We start from the raw sequence: 14,381 nt of genomic DNA, 5'->3' as shown, positions 1-14,381 counted from the left end.
GGAGGAGGGTCTCTTGCATATAGTGGTTCAATGTACACATTAAAATTGGTATATATTTTTTTTTTAACATCACATTAAAATTGGTATTGAAACACAAAGCAGCGCAAATAGGCTTCAAGACATCTATTTGCTACCTCAGACCTTCAATTTATGGATGGAATGCAGATATGTATTTTAACTTGTCGGTTTGATTGAACTGCTTTGTCTAAAAGTGGCTCATGATGATTTTGTCCCTCTCTTAAACAATCAATATAGGACAACCGTGAAACTTTACAACCTTAGTAATGAAGGTTTCTGCCTCAAATTGTTTGCTTGATTCCTGCAACATGGTTCAAATCAAGGGCCATTTGATGATGATGATCATAATAAAGATAAAAATATTAGGAGTAAAATAATTTTTTTTTGCCACATAGACCAATTTGCTTGATTATTATAAATTTCATACGGCATTTTGCACATAAGTGCAAAATTTTAATGGGGTATTTGCACATAACCGCAAAAAAAAAAAATAATAAATTTTTTTTAAAAAAAAAAAATTGGGAATTTTTTTTACCCCTGTGACGTGGCATGACACGTTAGATACGTGGCAATGACACATAGACAGTCAAATGTCACGTCATGTTGACTAACGGAGGAAATTGTCGGACGGGGACAAATTGACCAACTTTATGCAATTTTGGGTGGTTAATTGAAGTTTTGCTAATATCAGAGGGTAATTGACGAAACTTATAATTTCGGAGGTAATTGTCTATTTACTCAATTTGTATTCTTAATTATTGTTTTTTATTTGGGGGTGTCTAATGTTAGGGTCATAGTTTGGACTTTGGAGTGTGTCTACTCAGGAGGATTGAGCGGAACTAAACCCAGAAAATGGGAGGTTGCCATTTTATTAGTATTATACTAAACAATGGAGTGACAGGGGTAGAGTATCTACAAAGAGAAAGAGAATTGACTGAAGAAATGAAGTTTGTTTGACTTGAGGTTCTTCTGCTTTGACAGCTAGACTATGAACTGTGAACATTTAAGGCAACTTCTCTCCGACATCTCTCCCTCACTTTCTCAAACATGGTTAGTTAATAACCGTCCTTTCAATATTTTATGATTTAAACCAGGGAAATGCTAACCGGTGCCTCCGGAGCACTGGTTAAGAATATGAAAAAGGAAATTATATAGTAGTTAATGCATTGAAATTGTGTAATTAATTTATAATAAAGTTAACAACAGTTTTCTTTTATGGTAATAATTCTCTTTTATGGTATGCTTAACCAGTGCCCCGGGACACCGGTTAGCAGGACCCTTTAAACAAAATCTTATATAACACTCTTAAAAAATCTATTTAGATATAGTTTTTTTTAGGGACTATTTAAATATAATTTAAATTATGGGTGATGCTATTGATCGCGAGCCAACGACTATATCTATCATTAGCCTTAAATTATGTATATAAATAGGTCTTTTGATGGATTAACAAACCATAAAGGTTTCAAATATATCAAACTCTAGTTTAAAAGTAAATTTATAATAGATAAATGTTATTTGAACGATCATTTTATAAGATAACTCGTGAGACGACAAATATACTTCCTCCAATCTTACTTTAATGTTTTGACCAAATTAATTTTTTCATATTGTGAAATCTAACTTGACCTAATCTATTCTGACCATTATTAATTGGCATTATTAATTTTTTTTTACTCACCAGTACTATACATAAATAGTTTATTAAGCACATAGGGTAGTTATTAGTGGATATTCTCTTGTTTGGTTTTGGATTCTATCTGAGGATGATATTTTGTGTCATCAAAATATAAAAAAATAAGGAGGGTATCTATTATCGGTTACGCGGAAACGCGTAATTAGATGAATTTGTTTATCTTATCCCCTCTGAAGTAAAGTAAACCAAATGAAACGGGTTCCCACAATATTCAACCATCTCATGGTACTCATTTTGTGGGCTAGTCTCAAGAGAATATGAAAAGTATGTCTCATAGGCCATAGCTCCCTAAAAACTAAAATGTACAAGGTCAAAAAACGAAAAAGGCAGATATCTGAAAAAGAACAGAAGTTTTTTTTTTATGCAAAGGAAAAATACATTAAAAAGAAAACAAAACATGCAAAGACTGGGGGGACATTGACCTGACCTAGGTACATTCCATACATGAATACATCGTGAGAAAGTAAAACAGCCCTAATCAATCCTAACAAACAAACACTCGTCTCAAGCGCAACCGCGTACGAGCACGAAACCAAGTTACAAAAAAAATGAAAAGAGTGGCATCTGATAGAGCAATTAGGGTTTACACTGGCGAATGAATCGGCTGCCAACACGGAATCTGAATCCACGTACCAACTCCCTGAACATATCAGCAAGTATAACGCTCTTTCGAGCATAACAGTCCGACGGGACTAAAGAACCAGCACCAGAAGTGAGACACGCCTAACATCTTGAGACTTGCAGATCTCAACATATTTGGAACATCAGAGAATCAAAGAGCAGGAACCAAGCACAACCACTCACGTCAGAACCATATATTGAACCAGATCGATGGGTCAACATAATAGTCACCAACCATACCCTTTCGGGTTTACGAAAACAACCACAAGCCAGGAGCCGAACCCACCCCAGTCTCTAAAAGAAAAACGAACGAAAAGAGCAACCAACGACGAAGAAGGAACAACCGCGATTGTGAAACAAAAACAAACCTTCCAAAGAAAAATGAATAATGGTTTGTTTACACTAAAAGATTTACTATTACACACATAGAAATGATTTAAATACCCACCGATCGCTCTAAAAGAAAAAACTAAGTAGCGAACTGTAGTTGAGGTATTGAAGGTCATTTTCATGAGTGTGATAACAAGTTTTGAAGTCTAAAGAACTATTTTCTTAAAATATATACAATATAGATGTGTCAAATTTGACTTTTACCAATTTTTTTGAAAGAAAAAATGACTTTACTTACGGGCCTTTTGGTCTGCATATTCAGAATTAATGGGTTGGGCCTGGTTGACCAGCTGAACTACAGGTTGGATTAGCATTATAAACAAAATTTCTTTTTCCACCATCCGTCCTTCTAGCCTGGCCATTTAGATTTTTCACCTTACCTTGTCCAAATAAATTCTATAATGTTTTGGATTATATTATTCAATTTCTATAAAAACTCAATAACACCTACAATTTACCTTTGGTTCCTCCAAATATTGTTTCAAAACAATTCGGAAAACATAATTCGGAAAAATATTGATAGTTTGAATTATATAATTCGAACTATATAAAATGCTCCATCAAACCAGTTTCAAACCCCCCAAATCGTTTTTTTTCTAGGTTTGAATTATATAACTCAAACTGGATAAAATTGAAAGTTGCTCAAGAGAAACAAGAAGGGAGGGAAAAGAAATTCTCTTTTTAAAAAAAAGATTTGCCAAAATCTAATGTAATATAATCATTATGTACAAAAAATGAAGATGGAATAATTGGGTTCATTAGTTTTGTCACACTTGGACTTTGTGATAATTACTCTATATTGTTTTCATGGCCGTAGTTCTATATAATTTCATTCACATGCTTTTTATTCACATTTGTTTTCATGGCCGTAGTTCTATATAATTTCATTCACATGCTTTTTATTCACATATTACTTCATATATGAGCAATTTGAGGGGACTGTGAACCATTAAAGGGGGTCTAATGACCAATTTTCTTTCTTTTATTGATATGCAAGGGTACTCTATTCTTTACAACCAATTAGCAAGTCGACCCAAGAGAAGGTCAGCTGAAGTGCAACATGGATGCATCAATATTTCAAGAATTAAAATGTTAGGGATGTTCCTCCAAGGCACAAAAGCATCTCTTGCATGGACATATACTTTGTGGAGATTCTTTTGTTTAGAACTTTAGAACCATCTTCATGTATCTCTTCAATGTTATCATGCATGTCAATCAGCAAAGGCCTGAAAAGCAACATGGTGTCTCTTTTATGCATTTTAGCACAATGATAGACAAAGTAAAAACAATTTGAACACTGAATAGAAGAATGTTTTCAATTACTGTTTTAGATTAATGGATAACCTCGTAGGAATGCATCTTGGAAGGCGTTGGATTAAATTTGACGGTGCATTAAGCGATTAGTGTCCAACTGTGTTTGTATTCATCATTAATAAATGTCTATCTTTGCTTAATATTTATCAAATTTTAAGGTTAGTTGTATAAGAAATACGATAACCGTGTTGCTCTTAGTTTGGCTAGACCATCACGTTTTTTGTCCGTCATCAAGTCTTGTTTTGGTAAAAAATAAATAAGGTTTGAAACTACTATAGGATATGAAAGACTTTAGTAGAAAGAAAAAAAATAATGTCATCTTCCTATATGTTTGTTTGTTCTATCAGAAACTATCTTCCAATTTTACATTAAAACCTGACTTAATAAGCTACACTTCAACGTTTTTTAATCTAAAATGAAAAATATATGTGGAAAAGTTTAATAAAGGACAAAAATGTTTAAAAAATATATAAATGACTAATTTGTTAGAGAAAGTAAGATAAAGTCTACATGAGGACTTTTCCTCTTATACTTGATTAAAAAAATACGAATAATCTCTTATGAAGAAGAGCGGATAAAGTGATCAAGTTAAATCAGATTAAGAAAAGAGGTTTGTGGTCTTGGTGGAATTCAGTGATAGTGGTTTAGGGTTTAATGTTTGCTTTTGGATCTTTTTTTTTGTTATTGTGTTATATATATATATATATAATATTCATTATAACTAATTTTTTTTTCCTTTTAATCGAGTGAGTTCTAACCTCCAAACTACATTGTTTCCCTGACTTGATGTCAGAGACATATTACCATGATGTGTTATATGTTATATATGCTTAGGTGAGAATCTAACTTACTCTTGAGATTGAACGTAAGTCAATACAATGCTTTTGAAACAAACTTCTTTGATAATTTATATATTGTATAATTGAGTCAGACCTTTTAAGCGGATTAAGATTCTCTTCATTTCTTAAAAGGAAGCGAATACTATAACAAGCGATATACTATAACAAGCAAGTAATTAAAATAGTATATTGACCATGTATTTGAAGTAATGGATTGACCGATTGATTCAATGGACTGAGAAGCATATCAATTACACATAATATATGATAGTGACTGGATGGGAGCAGAAAGCGCCAAAATGGGACTGGCCCCGCTGCCGTGGCTCCGTTTAATTGCGGCATTTTCTCTTCAACAATAATATTGGATTGGATTTGGGCTATGAAGCCTGGATACTCCAAAACAGAGACGTATCCGTACTGTATACGTATTAAATATCGATACTCCACGAATACTCGCGGATACGTATCCACGAAGTATCAGAATTAATTATTTTAATTTTTAATAAATATTTTATCGGATACTTGTGTGATACTCTACAGATACACAAGGATACTTCTAAGATACTTCACAGACATGTATCCTAAAAAAAGACGACGAGTAAAAAAGTGAGTCAATGTTGTAAAATTTCATTATAGATGTATATGACTCAATTTTAGATATGCATCAATAGAATTGTTTCTCGATGAAACACTTAAAATTATACTTCTTGTAGATGAACATAGCGAAAGATGTGATTCAGTTAATCAACATTAGATAAAATTTGCGTTGAGTTCTTTTAATGATGTTTCTCTCAATATCCCAACATATGAAAATGTAATATGGTTTATAAGAAAACTTTCAAAAAAAAATTATTTTGATCACATGTATTACTTTTTTTAAAAATGTAACTTTTATAATAATACAATAATGAAGAGTAATAAATGTTAATTTTCTTCAAGTATTTTACATACATATAAGTTTAATTATAAATTTTTGTTAACGTATCCTAACAGTATCGTATCCTAAATTTAAAAAAATTCAGGTATTCGCATACCCGTATCGTGTCGTACCCGCACCCGTATCGTATCGGGGGCTTCATAGGATTTGGGTCTGCAATAAAATCCCACTAATTATCATATCATAACACAAAAGTCCAAACCAAGAAAACCTTCAAAGAGAGAGGAACAAGGTGGGCCATTTTTTTACTATAAGCAATAAGCTTTATCTGGAAATATTAACTGCAATTCAACTTTTCCTACTGCTTTTGGTACTTGGTACTAAATATATTTTCCTTATCTTTTGAAAGGGACTCCACACTCAACATAGACTTTGTTGCCAAGAGAGTATCAAATTCTCAATTGAAAAATATTTTGTGTACATCTTGATTTGATATAAATAGAGAAAAACAAACAAGAAAAAGTTGTTTGATAGAAGCAAATGTTTAGTGATGTTGATAGAAAGAAATATATATATAGAAAAAATGAGATATTTTTTCTTTAAAAAAGAAAAAAAAATGAGATGTTGAATAAATATATAAAATTTATAGATATCAATTTACTCCCTCCGTCCTGGAATAACTGACCCATTTTCTAAAAAAAAGTGTCCCAAAATAATTGACCCATTTCAATTTTCAATACAACTTTCATCATTTCCAATACAATATAACACTAAATAATACTACTTTTATCATTCCCAATACAATATATTCCACTTTTCCCTTCATTTATACACTTTTCTTAATCTGTATGAAAAACCAAAGTAGGTCAATTATATCGGGACGGAGGGAGTATCATTTTTGTTCTCAATTACTATACATTATCAGATTCACTTCTTATTTTTTGTTATCTTTTTCTTCTAGAACCCTCTTTATATTATTTCATACATATTAAAAAGAATTGTAGATATGTACCAAAAACTTTTTGTAGATAAATAAAAGAGTATAACAATTTTACACAAGTTATTATCGTAAATACATGGTAGAATACAAGTAATAATTTGTTATATAAACAAATATTTATTTTACCTAAAAAGAGAATAACGCAATATCGTATCCTAGTATGGACAAAATCGGAGGAGTGATTTAACCGTCTACTAACATAAGCTTAATTAAAAGACAAATCCATTGGCACTGAATTTCATTTTTTAATATCCCTTCACCATTACAATTCATACTGCAAAATGGGAAACACAAGTTCATTATTTTTTGATTAAAAAATTGTACCACTTGCTAGCTTTTATTTTCAAGACACCCTTTCGTTTTCGTTTCTTGAATTACTAGTAATATCTTTAGAACAATCAAGATCGATAAAATAAAATTGGTGTGATACTGATTGTTACGTTAAAGCTAACGCCATGTTGATTTCTGAAATCACCTTAGCCGCTTTATGAACAGTGTTTTTTAACTTTGATTCTTCTGTTAGTTAAATGGCAGTTAGTACTTATTCCGACGACGTTACTCCAATTGGTGCAATAATAAACAGAATCTATACACAGCCGTGATATGAACAGTAGCCTACCTACCCATATCTCTTTCTTCTTTACTTAGTACAGTAGTGGGCCAATCCTCTTATCCAATTCACGTAGTAAGTTTGGTGGGAAGCACTTGGGTGACATAATGTCACCGTGACATTAAATCTGGGCCACACATTGCCACACAACATTTGGGTCACACAACACATCTGGGCCACACAACACAACACCTTTATGTGACCCAAATTTAATATCACGGTGACATTATGTCACCCAAGTATTTTCCCGTTTGGGTTATGTTGTTCGTGGTCACAATTTCTTCACCCTAAACTTTCATTCAACCATACTGATAGCAATTCCATTAACATCGAACAAATGTTTAAGTGAAACATTCAACATTTAATTCAGTGTACTTACTAAGGTGAAACACTCAATATTTAATTAATGTTAGATACTCCCGTTAGACCATCTCAAATGGAAGGTAACTTCATTAGTTGCAACATAGTATTTAAGCAAATCTTAAGCAACCGACTAAATTTTCTCAAATGGTGATAAAAATAACCCACATACACCGCTCTATACTTTGATACCATGTCACGATTTCATTATTTTCTATTGATGTAGTATGTCTTATTTATTGGTGTTTGAAAACCTTTGGAGAGTATGCCGTTAATTGTAAGGAGCTTTCCGACTTTCAATACAAACATGACTTTAATTTGTTAAAGAAGTCATTTCTGATACATTCAGACGAGCGGGAGTATTTGTGAAGAATGAGGCACATGTGAGCTTTTTATCTGACTCATTTGTTGGAAGATCGACATTTAGGCCAACAGATGTTATGATGTGCGGGTGGGTAGCAGAAAAGCATGCATGCGTGAATTTGAATGGGGTTTCACCAATGTGGAATTGGAGACCAGGGGTTTATGGTGGGACAAACATCCCTTAAAGCAGCGTCAAGCAAACCAATCACGAAAAAACGTGTTCTGACAATCAAAATATTTTTACACCATGTGTGTTTGACACTTTTAACTTTATAACACAAGATATTGTTGACCTTCTACAAGAGTTTAAAGAGTCATACACAACAATATTATGTCTTTTATCCATGAATGTTATGTTTAAAAATATTAGTTTTGCGATCTAAAAAAATTTAACTGACGCAACTTAATGTTGGATTATCTTCCACTTATTTTATAATTTTTGTGTGTATATAACACACATTATTTATGAAGAAAAAATAATATCTGAAGAAAGAATTCCTTCTGCAGGTTCTGGAATTTATTTTTAATCAGTCTCAAACTCTATGCCAACAAACTCCAATGACTTATGTACTCATCCGACTAAAATAAACATGTTAGATTTCAAATTTTTTCTAACAAGTTTATAAACTTTTATTAGCTTAAAGTTTTTTTATAAGTCACTTTAACCGGTGTTTGAACTTATAACTTTTTTCTTTCTTTCAATTTTAACCCTAATATCTCAATTGGAAAAAATAAATATTATCAAATTTTTTATATCATTTCATATTTATCTCATACTTCAACCGTTAATTATACCCGATATTATAACTTCAATCTATTAACATATGTTGGAATATTTTATTATTTATTATATTCCAATATCATTATGTGGGCAAATATCGTAACAATAATTATATTAGCTATATAATTATTAGCTATTTATTAATTGTGAGTCTTATTTGATTAGTGATCAAATTAAGTAATAAGGCTATTAGATTTCTAATTGGATAATTAATTAAATATTTAATTAGTTGATATGGACTCAATGAGTGGATGTCCGGATGACCCATTAACGGAATAATGGGAAACCCTAATGGCCATCCAATATAAAAGAGACTATGGTCCCCAATACACCGTACACATCTGAAGAGAACTCGAGGCATAAAGGTACCTGTTGAGAAAGAACCAAATCAGCCGCCGCTAACCCTGTTTTGTGTTTCAGATCATCACATCTCCTCTTTGTTTATGATTGTTGCTGAGAGGGTTGAATTAAAGCTTCATCCAGGTATTCCTAATACCTAATTCTTAATATTCTTGATAAATCAAACATGTCGTAGATTCGATCATAATCATGTTCAATGTTTTGTTTGCTTCCGCTATTGATTCATGATAATTGAACATGCTTTATGAAATGTGTTTTATTAAGACCTAAATTTCCAACAACATATTCACTATCTTTCATTTTTTTCTCTCATGCGTAATATTGTATGGCACAAAACAGCTCTTTTGAAGACTTTTCTTTTTGTTTGATGGCTTATTCGTAATCAAATTCCAACAAGGGACAGTTTACTTAGACGCGACATAATTCAGTAAACTTTTGTTCTTTGTGTAAGTGGTTGTGGAGCAGAAGAATTAGTAGATCATTAATTTGTTTCTGAGGTGCAACTTTTTTGGGACTACGTGACACATTATTCGACATTAGATTGGTTTAATTTTTGTTGATGTGTTGTTTCTATCAGTCCATTTCTTCAATTTGGTCAGTTGGGGGGGTTTTTTAAAACTTTTTCGATCATTTCTATCTTTAATTTGGTCTGCTTGTGTGTGGGTGATTTAAAAAGAAAGATATAGTAGAATTTTTAAGGCTACAGAGGAATCTTTACAACAACATGTAGATAAAATTATGCTACTCACTTTTTTGTGGTTGAAAGCGATCAATGTTACTTTTGCTTTCAATTATTCTTCCTTGACACTCCTTGTGCCGGTTAGGTACGGAACAATTACAAAACTTCCTCCCACACATCTTCCTTTGGCTTATGTTATTGTTTTTCTTTTTCTTTCTCCTTTGCCTCTCTTGTTTTATTTTTGTGGTTGAGTATTTATTTTTTTTTGAGATATTTTTGTGGTTGAGTATGACTTGTATCTTTTTTCAATATATTCAATTTGCCATTAAAAAAAAGTACATTAACGTAAATGTTAGGTTATACCTTAAAATATATTTATATCATACAAACAAAACTATATTTAAACTATTTTTTCAGGAGAAAATTACACTTAAATTTTATAAACTAAGTTCAAGTCAATCCAAACAAGACATATAAATAGGCTTACAAGCTAAGTCATACTAGACATTCCTCTAAAAAAAAGTCATACTAGACATTAAAAAATATTAGGTCATACCTAGAAAATCTATGACATATAACAAGTCCGAGTTAAACCTTGAATTTTTAAAGAAAAATTCTTACATGAACTCTTACCTAAGAGATCATTCTTACACTCAACCAATTAAAATCAAACATCTCATTAAAATAATAAAAATAATTAATATCATAATTTTTTCTCATTATTTTTAATATTTCTCTCTCCTTTTTCCACTTTCTTTAACCAACAAAAACCACTTTCTTTTTCCACTTTCTATTTTTAAATTAGATTTATACGTACAATGATATGTTGCCCTATATATCATACTCAGAAACAAATGAACAGAAACATAAAACTAGTAACTGGTGATTTGTACAAATATGTCAAACATGACCAATAATAAATAAATAATATGAGACTTAATTTCAAAGAAAAAGCTGTTTCTGTTCAAATAGAGGCGCCTTGGTAAGATCAGCAAATCAACATTCTATCATAACATCAGGCACAAACTTTGCATCTTGTCGGCAAAGATAGAGATCCAAAAAAGGTAAATGCAGTAATTTACCAGTGTTCTATATATTTTGATCCATACTATTTCATATATGTTTCATTTTCCAGAACACTTTTATATGTAATTTAGGTCTATTATTACGCCAAGAAGTACTTTTTCCACATGCTATAGTGGTCTCAGAGCAAGGAAAAGAAAAAGCAGTAACTGTCATTTGTGTTAATGCGTCAAGAACTTATTGTGTAATAATTGTCTGTTTCATTGGTAAAGGTTTTGATGCACTCACTAATATCATTTATTGATAGAAAGATACCAACTTACCAACCCTGAGTTAATACAGATTGCTGAACCTTAGTTTTTTTTTTTTTTTTTACAAGAGAGGGCCGAAGCCCAATTGCTGAACCTTAGTTACCTCATTCTTTGTTTAATTTCTTGAAGTAGGGTGATTGTTACTTTGTTGGGCGAGTATCCTTTGTATTTTTCCCTAGTTATCTTCCAAATTTTGGTGTTAAAAAAAATATAATACCTTTCTGTCCTATTTATAAGAGAAGTTTGGATAAACAATAGTTGATGTATTTGGTTACAAAAGTGGATCAAATACATCAACTTCTCTTGATTCAAATATTTCTTATAAATAAAATCGGAGGAGTATTGGAAAGTTGTAGTTGTTATAGACCTGTTGTATAGTGCCATAGAGTATTGTGTCTTCTGGCCATTGTTTTAAACTGCGGATCACAATAGTGTGGTTGCGGCTGTGTCTGCAATCAATTTACACCGCAATGGCCGCAAATGTAGTGGATGTAAATTGCAATGGCTGCACTATACTGCATCAGGCAAGTGATCACACAAATTATTTTTCTATCTCATTTTGTTTTTATATTATAAACTTAGGGTGCGTTTGATTTGCTAAACAGTATGCACTAGATAGAACAATACAAGACAGAAAAACATAACACAAGGTAGAACAACACAAGACAAACTTTTATAGTATTGAATAGTTTTTGGTTTTCTAAGATTTTTGATGGACACAAATCTATTTTTGTATTTTAGATAACTTATGCAAAAAGTTTTCTTTTTGAGGGAAACTTATACAAAAAGTTGAGTTGTGGTTTAGTAAGGGACAAAAATTTATGTTTTTATGTTGTCTATTGAATCCTCGGTTTGTCCCATCGCAGAAACAGTTTTACAAATCAAACATTGTATAACTGAAGTTGTTATGTTCTGTTCTTCGTTTCTTAGCAGATCAAACACATAACATAGAGAGTATTTAAAGGATTAGAGATCTTTTAAAGTGATCGAGAGTAAATTAGTATCTGTGAAATATAAAATAACTAATAAACTATAATATTAGATAATAAAACCATTCCCTAATGTAAATTTTTTAAGTATCAAAAACAGAAACCTGCTACACGCCAGAAATATATCAGGCCATAGCTATTGCCATGAATATTATTATAGTATGGTTCATAAATTAATTAATCTCTTGTTCCACTAACACAGAACTGAAACAGCCTCAAGACTTCATGATTATAGTGCCAATTCTTTGAGATTCAGTTGTAGTGATTGAAGCATTAAAGAGAAATACAGATCATCTATTAGTTTAAAATTAATCATATCCTAATAACATTTTAAATGATAATTCATATGGTTAATCAAATGAATCTTAATTCTGTAAAAAAAAAAATAAAAAATCAAATGAATCTTAAGTTTCATAATGAGTTATATATGAGAAAAAGAAAGTTATGATCATATGCAGAAACATCTTTTAAACACTGTCATTTTTGGCTTCAGATAGCACAAGAGATATAATTAGGTTCTACTAATTAATTACATCATTTACATGTAGAAATTTGTACAAATTAACAGCACAATATACACAGATGCAACCTAGCTTGCACATATAATATATCTAGAAAGATCCACAAACACAGCATGATTTCAGCAGCAGATTATAAACTTGCAGAAGTAATTTTATTCAGCAGAAAAAGGGCAATCCCCATACAAAGATAAAATCGTATATTGATAGAGTGTAACTAAAAAGATCCAGAATCAAAAGTTGAATCTTCTTAGACTCAAATCACATATACACATAGGTAACCTCCCCAACTGATTAGATCATATGGAATTCTATCAGATTCATTCAGATCATTATCACCTAAAATAAAAATCTGTAGTGATATGAATGATGAAATGAAAATGACCTAATCCCTTCCTATTTACACATAGATCCAAAATCAGCAGCAAGATCAAAACTAGCTATATTGCAAATTAACAACAAAACAAAACAATCAATCACAGTCCGTACGTACCTAGCTAGATAGCTAGAAAAAAAAAAAAGAGGGTGAATCAAGATCTACCATACAAACACTTCAAATATTCAAAATCAAACAAATTCAAAGAGAAAAATGAAGACAGAAAATGAATGATTCTGTCTTCAAAAATTGTAACTCCAAAGATTATCTCCTCCATCAGAATTGCGAGGTGAATCATCTGAAGAACAATTAGAGAATGAACTCATCCTTGGTGGACTAACCTGCATTCCTCTAGCCATATCATCCAACAAACTCGGCATATTCAACAACTCATCTTCATCAATATATTCATGATGATGACCTTGTTGTTGTTGTTGTTGCATTCCACTACTTGAAGAAGACCCTTCAAAACTAAAAGCTGAAGGGTTTTGTTGTTGTTGTTGTTCTTGTTGTGCTGGTCTCATGATTCTGGCTTGTGCAGCAGCTTCAGCAGCAGCACGAATATCAGTTGAAGACAATGAAGCAGGAATAGGGTAAGATAGTATTGAATTGGGAAAGTTAAGAGTTGTATCAGGTCCTTTTAAAGCAAGAGCTGCAACATCATAAGCAGCAGCTGCCATTTCAGCTGTAGGGTATGTTCCTAACCAAATGCGCTTTGTTTTACGTGGCTCACGTATCTCTGATACCCATTTCCCACTCCTACAACGAGTTCCACGGTATCTTCCCATGACTCCGGTAGTTGCCGGAGAAGATGAAGGAGTTGTTGGTGCTGATGAAGATGTGACTACATCAGGAAGTTGTATTGGTGGTGGCACCGATGAAGTGTTGTTGTTGTTGGTGCCATCCATGAAGAAAGAACAAGTAAAATAAAATAAAAAAATAGAAATGATGTTGTTGTTGTTGTAGGTATAGGAGCTAAGCATACATGAATGTGGTGTTGTTTTTGTTTGTTTTTATCTTGGAGTTGATATTAAGAGAGAATATATGATAGTGGCAGTAGTAGTACATAATAGTCATATTAGGTTAATATAAATAATATTTTAATATAAATGAAAGAGGTACTATACTATAGCAGAGACATATACGACAGACAGAGGGAGAAAAGTAGGAAAGGTGAATGGAATGGAATGAGTGGGGAGATTTGTATGATTTGATTTGAATAAAAAGGAAGTGAAAGTGATGAACGAATGGGATGA

General features: G+C 31.8%; 1 pseudogene across 1 annotated transcript; it reads right to left on the bottom strand.

The window, feature by feature from the left end:
* Nucleotides 1–12,869: 12,869 nt before the first annotated feature.
* On the bottom strand, nucleotides 12,870–14,381 carry LOC146958485 (ethylene-responsive transcription factor ERF027 pseudogene; annotated as a pseudogene). Its single transcript, XR_015024649.1, has one exon. The product of XR_015024649.1 is annotated as an ethylene-responsive transcription factor ERF027 pseudogene (transcript).

Source organism: Medicago sativa, chromosome 1 (genome assembly GCF_051527215.1).
Source record: "Medicago sativa cultivar Bolivia chromosome 1, Bolivia_mono, whole genome shotgun sequence".
NCBI lineage: Eukaryota > Viridiplantae > Streptophyta > Magnoliopsida > Fabales > Fabaceae > Medicago > Medicago sativa.
Note: the sequence above shows the minus strand (reverse complement) of the source record. Positions and strands in the feature narration are given on the sequence as shown.